Source organism: Octopus bimaculoides, chromosome 1 (assembly GCF_046866305.1).
Source record: "Octopus bimaculoides isolate indiv1 chromosome 1, ASM4686630v1, whole genome shotgun sequence".
NCBI classification, from domain to species: domain Eukaryota; kingdom Metazoa; phylum Mollusca; class Cephalopoda; order Octopoda; family Octopodidae; genus Octopus; species Octopus bimaculoides.
Window position 1 is genome coordinate 178,309,608 of NC_142928.1, and position 11,857 is coordinate 178,321,464.

An 11,857-nucleotide genomic window follows, 5' to 3' on the forward strand; every position below is an offset into this window, starting at 1 on the left:
ACTAACACTACTACTACTAACACTACTACTACTAACACTACTACTACTACTAACACTACTACTACTACTACTGCTACTAACACTACAGTACAACCACTACTACTATCACCACTTAAACTGCAAACACTACAACCATCATTGTTAAGCTCTACTGCCATTAGTCCAGCTACGACCAGCACTACAGCTAATACAACCACCATGACAACAACTACTACTGCGATATCACCACTACCTCTGCTACTATCACTGCAGTCATGACCACTGCAACCGCTACTACCATCACTATCAACTCCACCACAATCACTGCAGCTTCTATTATGACCACCATAACTTCAACCACTACTGCTTTCATGACCACTACCACCACCACCACTACCACTACTACTACTACGACTACTACTACAACTATTATCACTGCATCTACCACCACTACCAACACTGCTGCCAACATTACCACTAGTGCAAGCTTTAGTAACACCATCACCACCATCACAGCAGCCACAGCCGACATCGACATCGTTAATTCTGAGATCAATCAGTATAATTTATACCTTCTCTTTATTCTCTTCCCCTTTGCCAGGTGTGTAAACACACAACTTGCCAGTTGTCTAACCATTGACAATGTAGCATTGATTGGAAGAATTTTACAGTTTAATAATTACCATTCCTATTGTTCTCCATATTGGCTGAAGAAACATATGGAAAGAGAAAGAATTGATAAGAAAAAAAACAAAATACTAATTTTCTATTCTTTTATCTTTTACTTGTTTCAGTCATTGGACAGTGGCCATGCTGGGGCACCACCTTCAATTCTTTTTTTTTTGTTCTTTTTTTTCTTTTTTGTTTGTCGAATGAATCACCCCCAGTACTTTTATTTTTTAGCTCTGGTATTTATTCTATCAGTCTCTTTTGCCGAACTGCTAAGTTGCAGGAACCATGAACAAACTAACACCAGCTGTCAAATGGTGGTGGACAACAAACATACACATACACACATACAAATACATATTTGCATGCACACACACTAAAGGCTTCCACATAGTTTCTTATTTCTTTACTGCCCACAAGGGGCTAAACATAGAGGGGACAAACAAGGGAGTAAGTCAATTACATTGACTCCAGTGCATAATTGGTACTTAATTTATCGACCCCCAATAGGATGAAAGGCAAAGTCGACCTCGGCGGAATTTGAACTCAGAACGTAGCGGCAGACGAAATACCACTAAGCATTTCGCCCGGCATGCTAACGTTTCTGCCAGCTCGCCGCCTTTAGTTTCCACTTCCACATAGTTTCTATCTCCAAAATTTGCTTACAAGGCATTCATTAGCCCAGAGCTATATTTGAAGACATTTTCCTAAGTTGCCCATTCTGTGATTGAACTCAAAAAACCACATGGTTTCAAAGCAACATTCTTAACCATACAGCCAAGTCTGCAACCTATGGTTGTTTTATTTTAATAAAAATATTCCTAATGTAGATGCATAGCCAGAAATTTAAGAAAAGGAGTTATTCAATTACTTAACTGTTGCTTGAGAAGACCTGTTGAGTCAAGTGAAATCATTGACGTGGCTGATGCCAATACCACCAGACTGGCACCTGTGCTGGTGGCACATAAAACGCACCATTTGAGCGTAGTCGATGCCAGTGCTGCCTGATTGGCTCCCGTGCTGGTGGAACATAAAATGCACCATTTGAGTGTAGTGGGAAGTGTAATGAAGGTTGCTTCTGATAAGACCCTATGGAGGAGGTGTCTGAGGACTCTGTCCACACAACCAGCCTGGAAACAGTGGGCAGAGAAGACAAATGGGTAGATGGATTGATTGATGGATGGATGGGTGGGTACCAACATCCATAATGTAGTGAGCAAAGAATTATTGATTAGGTGGTGTGGCTGTGTGGTAAGAAGTTTTCTGCCCAACCACATGGTTCTGGGTTCAGTCCCACTGAGAAGCACCTTCTGCAAGAGTCTTCTGTTATAGCCTCAGGTTGATCAAAGCCTCATGAGTAGATTTGGTAGATGGAAACGGAAAGAAGCCTGTTGTGTATATCTGTGTGCAAGTGTGTGTATGTGTGTGTGTGACTTTATGTTTGCCCCGCCACCACCACTTGACAACCTGTGTTAGTGTGTTTACATTCCCATAACTTTTCAGCAATTTTTCGCCAGCTAAGAGCAGCCTCAGATTGCCCAACAATACGACCTCTTTGAAAATTTTACAGTTCAGTTGAATTTTTTGTGCATGGCATGGTTACTCTTCACAAATGTTTAATATGATGGCACCTGGAATAAAAAAGAATAATTACATTGTAAGTTCTACACCGCTGAAAACATATTCAGACGCTTAGATCAGAAATTTTGAAAATTAAAGGTGTCTATTTACTTCCTGCATGTCTGTATATATAAACAAATACTGCAAGATGTTTAAGACAGCACTGCAAGGAATCCTTTGAAAGGGAAAAAATTGGAGATCAACATTAGCTACATGAGAGTGCAACCTACAGCAAGTTCTTCATGAGATTTAAAGATATAGCATAGATAAGAAGCAGGTAAGAAAGATGATCAACCCCAGGCATCACTTTTACGAGGGTGGCACTTTTGGGCTCTGCTGTACAGGCCTATGTAAGCATTGAGGCAAGTCTGGGGAGAGGAAGAGCAAACCCAAGGGCTGTCTAGGGCCACTAATTTAAGGAAACTCTTTATTCTAGATATACTTTCTTCACAAGACAAGCATGGGCCTGAAGAAAAAACTTAAACACAGTCATAAAATTTCTTTTTTAAAATTAACCCTTTAGCATTTAAGCTGGCCTTATCAGGCTCAAATATTCTACCTTTTTTTATGTTCAAAATGGCCAGATCTGTCCTTTCACATCTAAAAATAAACAGTCACATCACCGAAATCTCAAAGCTCCAAGATAATGCCTGATTAACTCAAAACAATGTGAATAAATAAGGATTACATTTGATAGAATAATCTGAATGCTAAAGGGTTAAACTAAAAAGGAATTTGATTTATGGTATCAATATCATTAATTTATTATTTTAAATCTTTAAATTCAAACATGAGACAGTTGAGATTTTTTGCTGAACTGATTACTATTTCCATTTGCCTTACCTGTAGGACCAATTGAGAAACGTATATAGTCAGGAGGTCTTTGCCTTGCAGGTGCCAGTGCCACATAGGATGCACTTGTGCTGGCGTCATGTAAAGTGCACTCATACCAGTGCCATGTAAAGTGCACTTGTGTCAGTGCTACGCAAAACGCCAGTGCACACTCTATAAAGTGATTAGTGTTAGGAAGGGTATCCAACCATAGAAACCATGCCAAAACAGACAATTGGAGCCTGGACAGCTCTCTGGCTGGCCATCTCCTGTCAAACTGTCTGTGTCTGACCCATGCCAGCATGGAAAAAGGACATTAAACAATGATGATGATGATGATGATGATGATGATGATGATGATGATGATGATGATGACAACGACGATGGTGTTGATGATGAAAAGAATGGAAGTGAAAACATCAAAACTGCAATTGAGAAATGACATTGATTTCTATTCTCATGAACTCAATTTTCTTACCTTCTCCTAACCTAAAGGCAAAATTGACATCTTTACTTCTTCACTGAAAGGCCCATATACTCTGATATAAATTATCAGGTGTGTTAAAAGCATATCCAGCTGAGTTATTGATATAGCTGTGCCAACATGTACAATAACCAACTGTGAAATAGATCTCCACTGTAAAAGACTTCCCACTGTGTTATTGTTATAACGAACCTTAGATTCTTTCTTATAACCTCTGCGGTATCAGATTGTGTAGTGTGAATGAAAGCACTGTAAAGCTAATAGATTAGTGATATAACAAAACATATCCATATGGCATGATGACCTCTACTGTCTTGAGGTATGACATAAAAGTGGTAGACTATTGATATGAATTTATATAATACTGATACATCACAAATGGAGACACATCAATTATTATTATGGAAAACAGATATCCATTAAACAAAGAGAACAAAAAAAAGAAAAAGCAAAAAAAAGAGGGTGTTACCAAAGTGCAATAATCTAAACATGGCTTGGATCTACATCCCTCAGTTTTGTGGATATTAATAGTTTGCTTTATTGATAAATTACTCTGCTAGGACAGTGTGGACTTTGCTTTGTTTGCAGTGTCAATCGAGTTATGACTGTACAGACAGAATTAACTGTTTGTGGCCAATCCATTGATTCAGCCCATAAGATCTGCAACAAAGTTAATATAGCTTTAGATTGCATAGGAACATGTGCTGTACATGGTTTAATGCTGTGATTTGGACATTAACAGGTTACTTTATTGGAAGAATATCTGTTGTTAAAAGCAAATGTTAATGTACATGTGACTCGCATTAGCGCATGATCACACAACCTTTAATAGTTCACATTTAACAAGGAATTTGCTAATTAACTAGTTAACTAACAATGAATATAATCACAACTGCCGAAAATAACCTAAATAACAACATTAATAAAACCTTGTTAATTATCTGATTACTAGTTAATACAGAAGAAACTACTAACAAAATTTCTCCTTCACATTTTAATCTTTTCCTACAACTCTTTTACTCTTTATGATACCATTCTTACTTTATCTATTCTTTTACAAGTTCCTTCACTTACTCACTACATTGCTCTTTTAATTAAACCACAGTGCCACAGCATGGTCGTTGCCAGTGCCGCCAGTGTGGTCATTGCCAGTGCCGCTGGACTGGCTCCTGTGCAGGTAGCACATAAAAAACACCTTTTGAGCGTGGTCGTTGCCAGAACCGCCTGACTGGCCCTCGTGCCGGTGGCACGTAAAAGCACCCATGACACTCTCGGAGTGGTTGGCATTAGGGAGGGCATCCAGCTGTAGAAACTTTGCCAGATCAGATTAGAGCCTGATGCAGACTTCTGGCTCACCAGTCCTCCGTCAAACCATCCAACCCATGCCAGCATGAAAAGCAGACATTAAACGACGACGACGACGATGATGATGATGATGATGATGATTCAAGTATTTTTATTATTTTGATAAGCCCCTTCTTAGCAGATGTATTTTCTAGTATAAATTCCTATTTCAGTTTCAGTTTTAATTTCAGGCTAAGAACATATCATCTCACCAGGGTGCAGTGCAATAAAATTATATGTCGAATTAATCGTAAGTACTTCCTGTCATTAAAGACCTAAAGGAGCAATACTACAGACAAGCATAAAAAATGAAAACTGATCATACCTTTCAAATCCATCTTGTGGTAGGAAAACATTACCCACGTTTCCACCCGCCTACCCTTAATATTTTGTTCTACACATTTTTGATAATCTGCTAATCTTTTGAAATATTGAAATTTTCATATTTGTAGATAAGTGATAATTGATGAATGGTTTAACATTCATGTTCAGGTTCAACATAAATGTAATATTATATCCTTTACCAACATGCACTGCTCTATCTTTTGCTTCAGTCAACCCAAGCTGAAAACGGGCACCAACAGCTATTTCATTGTCAAGTGATTAATTAAAGACACTCTATCCTGAAGAAACATTCTAACAAAATAAACCTACCCACAACCATTATGTACATAAAAAAAAAGAGGATTCTAAAATAAATTTGAAATAAAATAGATATGAACTCCATGTTTCCATTTGAAATAGTAGAATAGACAATGTCAGTTTCTTGATGCATTAGCTCCTGTACCGTTCCCTGGAGTTTAAGTTTTGGCTTTACTTGCTTCAGTCTATCTAACAGTAAATTAGTTATTAAGAACAAAATTACTTGGTGGTTAAACATCAAGCCAACTGGATAATTGACAAATAGACAGGTGGCTAGAACTTTTGAGTGAAAATTCTGCTGAGAGAAACTCAAAGAGTAACAAATAAAAGGAAAGGAACTTAGTGGGTTACACAATCCCCCAAGGATATTTCCTAAGAGGTTGTACTGTAATCTCAGATTTTAGCAAAAAAAAAAAAAGAATGATAAAAATAAAACTTATCACTGATCTTCCAATAGCTAAGCAAAACATGAGGAAGAATACTCTTTTACTCTTTTACTTGTTTCAGTCATTTGACTGCGGCCATGCTGGAGCACTGCCTTTAGTCAAGCAAATCGACCACAGAAGTTATTCTTTGTAAGCCTAGAACTTATTCTATCAGTCCTTTTTGCTGAACCGCTAAGTTACGGGGACGTAAACACACCAGCATTGGTTGTCAATCGATGTCGGGGGGACAAACACGGACACACAAACACACATACACATATATATATATATATATATATATATATATATATATATACATATACATATACATATATATGACAGGCTTCTTTCAGTTTCCGTCTACCAAATCCACTCACAAGGCTTTGGTCAGCCCGAGGCTATAGTAGAAGACACTTGCCCAAGGTGCCACGCAGTGGGACTGAACCCGGAACCATGTGGTTGGTAAGCAAGCTACTTACCACACAGCCACTCCTACGCCATGTTGAAACTAAATGCAAAGACATTAGTTTTCTTCCTTACATACTTCCTTAAAGTTACTAGATTATATGGTTTTCTATCTGATGAGATATTTCGAAAAGCCTGTGAGTTTTGTGAGATTCCATCCTCATACATTTAGCGATATAGATTTGCTAATAAAACACTGAAGTGCAGCCTAAGGGACCTATAATCCAAATATGCCACCATGAGTCAGACTCTAAGCCAACACAGTACTCTCTGCTATGATTGACAAGATGGAGTCAAGTGTAACAGTAAGAACATATCAGATCTGATATCCTGTCTAGTCTGTGGATATGTAATTAAAAACCCAAGTCATAGCCATAGTAGAAATGGACACGAGGAAGTAACATTTAGTGAATAGTAAATAGTGAGATATTTCTAAATGGGCATGAATTAAAATGCCAATCAAGTTCATTATTACTAAATTCTCATGACATAACTTAACATGTCTGCTAATAAAGTTACTAGTTGGCAATTCTCCAGAACAACCAGCTAAATATTGGGTTGTCCGGAAAGTTCGTGCCGATTTATAGTAGCTTACCTTTCGACTTATTTGCCATGAAACCACCTCAATTCTGGGAAGAGGGTATTTTCAAGTTAAAGGAAAGATGGAGATGCATTGTGCAACAAAATGGTTCATATTTGGTTGATTAAAAATGTAATGGCAAGTATTTATTGACTTTTTTTCTTTCCTTTAAAAATCGGCACAAACTTTCCGGACAACCCAATATTTGCTTAGTTTTCAAGTAAAATTTTGAATTAATTGCATAACCCTTCAGATGTAGAATTATTTTTGCTTCTAGGAGTCAAAACAACAGTAAATAAGTAAACCATTGTGTTGAAAAAGAAACTCTTTTGAAACTTTTCCCCTCTTGGTTTACAGTACTTCACTTAATTGTTATCATTCCTCTTTCATTTCCAAGCATTTATGAATAGTTATAGAACAAACATATGTTAACACAATATATTATTTCCCCAAGAGGATTTCCAACACATATTATGAATATATCTACAGATGTTTAGCGTATTGTGCTTCGCAAATTTTTGCTTTCTTTTCTATTTTCATAATACAAGTAAGAGTTGTTTCAATTTCAGCATCTATTTTCTTTCAATGCTACTGCTGCCCTTTTTCATAAATCAAATATTATGGTTGAAATAATGTGATCTGGTGGTCTCAGTGCTGGAGGTAGCAGGAGTAGTCAATGTGAGAGCTTCCTTCGTGGTAACTACCACAGTATAGTTTGTTCTAATAGAACATCCACATAACAAACCACAAGGTTCCGGGTTCAGTCCCACTGCGTGGCACCTTGGGCAAGTGTCTTCTACTATAGCCTCGCGCCGACCAAAGCCTTGTGAGTGGATTTGGTAGATGGAAACTGAAAGAAGCCCATTGTATATATGTATATATATATATATATATATATATATATTAGACTGGAGCCTGGTGTTGCCATCCAGTTTCACCAGTCCTCAGTCAAATCGTCCAACCCATGCTAGCATGGAAAGCGGACGTTAAACGATGATGATGATGATGATGATGATATATATATATATATATATATATATATATATATACATATATATATATATATATATATATGTATGTGTATGTATGTGTTTGTGTGTCTGTGTTTGTCCCCCAACATTGCTTGACAACTGATGCTGGTGTGTTTATGTCCCTTAACTTAGCGGTTCGGTAAAAGAGACCGATAGAATAAGTACTAGGCTTCCAAAGAATAAGTCCTGGGGTCGATTTGCTCAACTAAAGGCGGTGCTCCAGCATGGCCACAGTCAAATGACTGAAACAAGTAAAAGAATAAAAGAGTATTTAAGTGGGGATAAATATTACCTCTCGGTATTAATACTGACTGTCACTAATATATATTTCGTAACAAATATTATGGATATTGACTTCTTATCTAATCATCAAATATTCAAATCACAGTCTGAAATATTCCTTTTTTTTAATAATACTTTCTATTATAGGCACAAGGCCTGAAATTTTGGGAGTTTGTTGGTCATTTACATCAACCTCAATGCTCTTCTGGTTATTTATTTATTTGACTGCAAAAGGATGAAAGGCAAAGTCCACATCGGCAGAACTTGAACTTAAAGTGTAAATATGGATGAAAAGCTGCAAAGCATTTTGTCCAGCAAGCTAGTAATTCTTATTTCTTTATTGCCCACAGTGGGGCTAAACATAGAGGGGACAAACAAAGACAGATCAGATTGGAGCCTGGTGCAGCCATCTGGTTCGCTAGTCCTCAGTCAAATCGTCCAACCCATGCTAGCATGGAAAGCAGACATTAAACAATGATGATGATGATGACTGTATAGACATATTGATTCAGTGCACTAACATTGAGATCTATCATTTAAGAGGATTCTAAAATCGAAACGATGACTTCATTATAGATATGCTCAGGGATGTTACTACTTAAATGAATACAGTTTACTATATATTATTTGTGGTAACATGAATGTTTATTTTAAGCAAAACTGTGGCTAAAAATATGCAAAGAAAAGCCACAAAATCTTCACATCTTGATGGAGGTTAGACTTATGCATTTTGTAGGAGGTTAAACTTAAGCATTTTAAGCAAACTTCAATATTCAACAAATAGAGAAGTATGATATATGTGTCTTAGATAACAACAGAAAAAGACAATGTCAACAAAGCTGATATTTTGAAATTTTATCAGTAATTAACAAGAAGTCGTTCTTATAAATTATGCAAGAACTGAGACAGAAGTAATATGATCTGGAAGAGATTATCAAGGGAAGCTGTGTAGTCAAAAACCAACAGAAGAATTCAAAAGTAAAAATAAAGGATTTGAGGAATATTGAAAGAATATTAATTTAAAATGCACTTCTAATATGTAGAAATGATATATTACAAAATGATTGATAGGTTTTTACCCATCAAACAAAAAGCAAACTATGCTAAGTCAAACATAAAATGAACCTTAATTTTATTGGAGGTAATATTCATCCCCACTTAGACATGGTTGTTCTGTTAGAACAAGCTATACTGTGGTGTTTGTCATGAGAGAAACTCTCATAATGACTTTTGGTGCAAAATGTACTCTTGTTTATATTGCTTGCAGGGAGATAAATCCCTGCCATCCCCAGCACCAAGACACCAGATTACATGATATCAACCTTCCTTGATCTTGTCAATGGTGGATGCTAAACCACTAGAGATAGTAACGAGTTGTCTCTGCCAGCAATATATAGAATAAACAGTGCCAGAACAAGCACTGGTGTTGCAGTTAGCCACTGAGTTTGTTAAAAGATATTTACTAGCAACAGAGACTATATTAAAACTAAGAGGTAATATTCAATTTACCCCCACTGAAACATGGATGTTCTTTTAGAGCTAAATATACTGCAATAGTTACCATCACTGAGAAGAGCAAGGAAGATTGAAATCACGTGATCTGGTGGTCTCAACACTAAAGATAATGGGGATTTATCTCCCTACTAGCAATATAAACAAGAGTGCATTTTGCATCAAAAGCCACTATGGGAGTTTCTCTCATGGTATCTAACAGAACATCTATGTCTAAGTGAGGATAAATATTAACTCTCAGCATTAATACTGCCTCTGTTGCTAATATATATATATTCTAACTTTCTTGAGACCAACCTGCCTGAAATCAATCTTGATTCTATGATACAAACCTCCTGTTTTAAAGTGATCTAAATTCAAACCTTCCATCAAAGTTTCATCATCATCATCATCATCATCGTTTAATGTTCGCTTTCCATGCTAGTATGGGTTGGACAATTTGACTGAGGACTGGCAAGCTGGATGGCTGCACCAGGCTTCAATCTGATCTGGTAGAGCTTCTACAGCTGCATGCCCTTCCTAACGCCAACCACTCCAAGAGTGTAGTGGTTGCTTTTACGTGCCACCGGCACGAAGGCCAGTCAGGAGGTACTGGCGACGGCCACGCTTGAAATGGTGTATTTTACGTGCCACCTGCACAGGAGCCAGTCCATCGGCACTGGCAACAATCTCGCTCGAATGTCTTTTCACGTGCCACTGGCACAAGTGCCAGGAAGGCGACGCTGGTAACGATCAATGGCCACGCGGATCATATTAATTTATATTCCAAACACTAACTTAATAATGACAACATTATTTTAATAAATTCCTCATCATTTTCAAAGTTAATTAAAGAAAAGAAAAAAGAAATGTGATTCAACAGAAATATAGTAACAAAAGGGTCAAAAGCATGCTAATTCTACATAGATTACAACTAAACCTGCTGTACAACATAAGTTGTTATATCATTATCTTTTTTACTGTCCAATAGGATGCAGTCACACAATAACTACTTATATTTTTCTTCATTCAAACAAATATATAACTACAAAATGATGATGATGATGATGATGATGATGATGGTGGTGGTGGTGGTGGTGGTGGTGGTGGTGGTGGTGGTGGTGGTGGTGATGATGATGATGATGATGATGATGGTGATGGTGATGATGGTGATGATGATGATGATGATGATGATGACGACGATGACGATGATGATGATGATGATGATGGTGATGATGATGATAGTGGACGTTAGATTAAAGTTAAAATCCTGTTATAGTTCCATTCTTATACAAGGCATACATAATATTTTGCTTATTTTATTCAGCATAACAGTATATTTTTAAGTCAGGTGTCATATAAATAACACCTGACTAAAAACGTTTTTGTCTTTTTTTCCAAGATTTATTTTAACAAATATGAAATCTTGAGTTTATAAGAAAAAAAATCATCTTGAGAATGTCTATATAAAAATATCGAAGATAACAAAATCAAATTTTAAAATTGCCTATAATACCTACCTAGAACTGTTAAAATCAGTATACAAGACCAAGAAGTAGCTCCTGGGCAAGGGAACCTGATACTGGAAGACCCAAAATTTCCTGTGATCCTAGAAACATAAGCGATGATGCATCTTATAACCAGTATAGAACAGTTCTCAAGATGGGAAAGACAATGTACTTTCGGAGTTTTTTCTTTAGTTCTTACTTTAAAAATTTCTGTCTTCAAAAGAGATTATGCTCACCATCTGCCTTCTATATTTCCATGTAAATGGAAATCTCTTTTTCTGAATTTGTGCAGGAAACTCTCAATACGAAAATAATCAACCAGATCCCATATCTTCAAGTCACCAAAGTCTTCTTTCTCCAATCTGTGTTCCCTTTAGACTGCTTCTTCAAAATGTTTGTTGATGATAAAAAGAGAAAAATCTCCATTTCTTTCTGGTGATTTAGACTTGATATGTATCATTGGAAAGAAAGAAAGAATCAAGTTATTTTATTATTTATATCATCTT

The 11,857-nt window shown here is 36.7% G+C and overlaps 1 long non-coding RNA gene across 1 annotated transcript; it reads right to left on the reverse strand.

Annotated features, from left to right (window-relative positions):
- Window positions 1-741: 741 nt before the first annotated feature.
- Window positions 742-11,480, reverse strand: LOC149137863 (uncharacterized). Its single transcript, XR_016244336.1, has 2 exons — window positions 11,364-11,480; window positions 742-2,279 (listed from the first exon to the last, which is right to left on the reverse strand). It is a non-coding gene; the product is annotated as an uncharacterized LOC149137863 (long non-coding RNA).
- Window positions 11,481-11,857: the final 377 nt, after the last annotated feature.